The sequence below is a fragment of the Neolamprologus multifasciatus genome, chromosome 15 (assembly GCF_963576455.1).
Source record: "Neolamprologus multifasciatus chromosome 15, fNeoMul1.2, whole genome shotgun sequence".
NCBI lineage: Eukaryota > Metazoa > Chordata > Actinopteri > Cichliformes > Cichlidae > Neolamprologus > Neolamprologus multifasciatus.
In genome coordinates, this window is record NC_140453.1 from 33653708 (window position 1) to 33658785 (window position 5078).

Here is a 5078-nt window from a genome sequence, read left to right on the forward strand (position 1 = left end):
ACAACTTATCAGAACTGCTATAATTTTGCAGAAATGTAATAATTAGGCAAAACTGTCAACAGATAACAACTGAAAAGGCTGAAGTAACCTCAAAGTTACTTGTTTAACTGTGAAAAATTACCAGAAACATTAGAAAAGGAAAAGAAAATCACCCAGCAGATAAACTGATGTGGAACAAAACCAAGGTAAAATTGCAGAGTTTACACAGCTGGTGAAATCTAAAAATGGCAAAAAACAAAACAAAACAAAAACAAAACCCACACAAACAACATTTAGGTAATACAAGATGCTGCGGTCAGAGATAAAAACACCCAAAAATAATGTTATTGAAATGCCAAAGAGTGGCAGAAAGTAGAAAGTAGAAAACCAGTAGTAGAAAAGTAGAACGTTCAAATATTTTTAGAAACATATGATACAAAATATTTACTCAGTTGTTTCCAATTATTACAATAATGGCAATGGCATACAGAAATAAAAATCCCATTTGGGACAAACAGAATAATATTAATAGAAAATGCAAATCAAATGAATCTAACACCTATACAAACAATTGAAGCATCTGTTGGAATAGTGAACACATCCTTGTTTGCCATGTTTATGTTTATGGCCCTAAGATGCGCAGACACATGATAGGCTATTAACTGCAAAAATATACACATATATAAACAGCAAGTGAAGGACAAAAAATACATCCTCTGATTTGCTGGAGTTTTGTGTAAATACCATTTGGCAAGGATAAACAACATGTTCCAATGCCACATTAAAATTTTCATAAGCTTCATTTTTTCAATTAGTGTACAGTTTCCTAATTTGATGATAAATCTGTACCGAAATGAAGTCCACATTGTGATATATTTGAGGTGTGGAGAGTCACACAGCTGAACAATCGATGTGCATATTTAAAGAAACAGGAATCAAATAAAGAACATTGTTGTGGAATAAATTAACTGTAAAATAATCACTGCTTTGCGTTAGAGAGTGACTTATGATGAGGTATTAACTGGGTTAACTTTACCTCTAACAGCTTTTCACATAGTGCTGTGACCAGGGTGAAATCCATCATAAAGTAACTGTAAACAGTAGAACCATTAGCATGAATGTTATGGTTCTACCCTGATCAAAACTCAAGTCAGCTGTGTGACCTGATATAAAATGATAAAGAGGAACACATATAAATGACCTTTATGAACTTTTCAAAATGACTTTATATGCCTGACCCATTATCTATATATATTGGAGCAGATGTGGAAAACCACTGTTAGACCTACTCTATACTAATGTAGTTACTGACACCCCATACTAAGGCAGGATTCATACAAACACACATTATTTATCCTCTTAAACACTTTCTTTTTTCACATTTTGAGATTGTGTAATCTCTATAAAGAATACGTGTAATGGTTCAATAGATATAGTTATTTAAATGTCCATAATAATCACATGATCATTTTTGTACATCCTACAATTCAAGATTTAGAGCTGTGTGTTTGTATGAATTCAGCTTGCTATACTTATAGACTTAGATATATTAATCCACTATTTACCCAAACAAGTTACATTGTTTGGGTAAATAGATTGGGTTTGTCCTACAAAATAATTATTCAACAATAATAAAAAAAAAACCACAAAAAACATCTGCACATTAATCCAGAGTTCAGTTTCATATGTCTGATATTGTTTGTTAAATCTGGTGACACAAACACAGTCAAAAATTCATTGCTAGCGTGACATGTGGTCCTTTTTGCCTTTGACCAATGATATGCTGGTTACTTGGACCAGTTTAGTATTTGCTGTCACAGAGGAATGTTAACCATAAATCCAAAAGACAAAACTGAAAAAAATGTTAATTGCAAACATGTTTTTGCTTAGTAAAAGGATTGAAATTACATGGAAACTGTCACCTTAAAGCCTCATTGTAAATATCATCACAAACAGATGTTTCCACACAGTTAACAAAGCTCCACCACATCCGATCACTGCATATAAATCTAAAAGAAAACAAAAAAAAAATTTTAAAACAATAAAATGAACTCAAGGGAAGACTTTTGATTTAATAACTAAGCTTAAAATAAGTGTTACCTTTGAATATTTGTGGGAAAAATCTGATGCTACCCCAAGAATACAAAGCCACACTGGAAACGATGACAGGCTTGCAGCCCTCTGTCTTCCTGGAGTGAGGTGCCTGATCAGTAGCAGTGAGTTGACAGAAGTCGGTGTCTGTAAGAGTGGCCAAACACTGATACTCTGTCCACATGTGCAGAGTCTAAGAAGCTGGAATGCAGGCACACTGTACGAGCTTGTTCTAAAAAATACAGAAAAAGGAACATTTTATTTGTGTTAAGGGCTAAAAAACTACAAATAAGTTATACAATGAACAATGTTGAAATACCTTATAGGTGCTGCAGGCCACATAACCAGAATCCAGAGCAATCTCACACTCACATGATGGTGAGGAAAGACATGAGCTCTGCAATGAGGTTTGAATGTCTCAGTTGGGACACTGAAGAACTCAGAAGACAGCAATACCTGCACAGAGAGACAGAGTAGAAAAAGCATAGATTTGTAATGCATAATGTGAATTAAAACTCAAAAAGTTTCAACAAGTATAATCATTTGAGTGTGGAATTATTTATGCAATAAACAAGATTTAAATTAATTAACTGAATTAAAAACACTGACATTTTTTATCAAAGATAAAGAATCATACCTCTCTCTGCTCTGAGGATCACTGAGCATCTCTGACAGGAAATACAGTTTCCTCAGTACGAGTCATCATTGATGGTCTCAGAGGTGTGTAGTGTGGCAGCATGATGATGGTCTCCAGATCAGGCAGGAGGTCAGGTGATGGGTGTGTCATCTTCTCCATTGAAGACACACTGGTATGGCAGTTCATAAAACAGCAGACTCTGTGTGGCATGTAGTTATCTGTGCAGTCCAGCACTGATGGATCAGGTTTGGCTCAGCAGTTCATGAAGATGGTGTTAAGATTTTGTTGTTTCAGCTGAGGATGGTGAATTTTGACGGTTTTCCCACAAAGGAAACAGGACTGTGTGTGCCCTGTCTGAAAAAAATACATCTACAAAACATAAAGTGCTTTTAACACCACCCACCATCCCCACCCACCCATCTCAGCCCCCAAGTGTCTATGTAATGCTGGTATGGGGTGTCAGTTACTAAATCTAATTAGTGCATCAGAAAGCGGGGGCTACACCTAAAGCCCCCACTTTCTGATGTCTTTATTTATTAGCAGCTTTTTCCAGCTGCTCAGGGAATTCTGACTTGGCCTTTATCCACCCAAACCCAAACCCACCCAGATAAAGGCCAAGTCAGAAAATGGATGCAGAAACTTTCCATGTACTTCTAAATCAGTTTTTTATACATATTCTGTAAGCTGTACTAATGTTTTTTCTCTACATAATGTATCATTATAGACATCTCTGGTAGCCTAAAGATAGTTTAAAACTTTTAAATTTTTTTACCTGTAAAACATGATAAGCAAAACCTCATTCATCCCAAAAACATTTGATTCTACAAAATCTACTATAATCAAGAAAATATAATTGTCTGTATTTATTCATGTGACCCACAATAAATACCTGCATTTATCTGGGATTTATTTATTTACTATTTCATATTTGAAAGCCCTTGGAGGGGAAGATCTTGTTTGTTGAGATACAAACGTCAGAGTAAAAAAAGTATCAAAAAAGGAGATGACAATTAACATCCATGAAAAAAATGCATTAGTAGATTTAGTCATTTAAAACATGAGAATAAAAAATAAATTATGTCAGTTTAATACTTTTTGCAGCATATTTCAGATCTGAGGTGCATGATAACAGAAAGCAGATCTCCCAGCTCTGCATGAAGTACAGCCATGATTTGGTGAAATGATTAATAACATTGCAATAAGAAAGGCTCTTCTTACAGACAGAGTAGGGAAGACAATATGAAGAAATGTGATATTTCAATGAAAAATCTTTTTCATGCTCTATAATCAGTAAACTCTGTAACAAACATGATCTGTAATTGTTTCAAAACTCACCACACGACTTCATGATTGGCTCGAGGACAGGACACAAAACACAGGGTTGTGGTAACTGTAATATGTTCTCAGAACACCTGAATGGAGGCTTTTCTGTGGCTGAGAAATAAAAATCAGGTCAAGCAGGGTGTTCTTGTCTGTAGTGGCAGAAGTGATCAGCTGTGAATACCCTCTCGACTGAAACTGCTCCAGAATCTGTTTTCTTCCACTCTGTAACTGGTTCTCATTAAAATCTCCACACACAATTATTGGGTGACAGTCCATTATTTCAAGTGAATCTAAAAGACTTACCAGGTTTTGCATGAACGGTGTCAAACTGTAGTCAGGGGGTCTGTACACAACCGCAATGAGCGCAGGGAATGGAGCCTGAACCTTCAACACTAAAAACTCAAGATCAGTGACATTATGCAGATACTGTTTTACCTGAACCTGAAAATGATTCCTCAAATACACAACAACTCCACCACCACTTCTGCTGGCCATGTGAGGAAAGTTTGTGTAGGACACATGTCTGTTGCGTTTGAACATTGTGTAGCCGTCCAAATGAAGACTATCTGCAACAAAGGAGCCTTGGAGGTGAGACTCTGTGAGACACAAAACATCTGCTAAACACATTTCATGATGACTCTTGATGTCACTGATGTGAGATGGCAAACCCTCTGTATTGTGATGGATCAGTGTAAGAGTGTCAGGTCTGCTGGCTGTTTCTCTGACCTGAAGAAGAGGCATCATTTCCTCAACGCTGGCTTGTCTCATGGTTTGGAGCGCTGCAGTTACCTCAGGATTGGCGTAAATCTTTTTCTCATCCAAGTCCTGTAAATAGAGTCCACTGAGAGACGTCACCCTGCTGAGAGCAACATAAGCCATACCTGGTTCAAAAATGTTCTTCATTGAAACTACAGCTGTCTGTGTTGTAAGACCCTGAGTTTTGTGAATTGTGCAGGCGAATGCTAGCTTTTACAGGAACTGTCTGCGTACCGCTCCTTTAAACTTCAGACTCTCCTCTGCTCTCTCAATGTAAACCAGATCATCAGAT

The 5078-nt window shown here is 36.5% G+C and overlaps 1 long non-coding RNA gene across 1 annotated transcript; it reads right to left on the bottom strand.

Moving 5' to 3' along the window:
• Positions 1-1484: 1484 nt before the first annotated feature.
• Positions 1485-3293, bottom strand: LOC146502491 (uncharacterized). Its single transcript, XR_014869449.1, has 4 exons — positions 2708-3293; positions 2390-2526; positions 2080-2302; positions 1485-1988 (listed from the first exon to the last, which is right to left on the bottom strand). It is a non-coding gene; the product is annotated as an uncharacterized LOC146502491 (long non-coding RNA).
• Positions 3294-5078: the final 1785 nt, after the last annotated feature.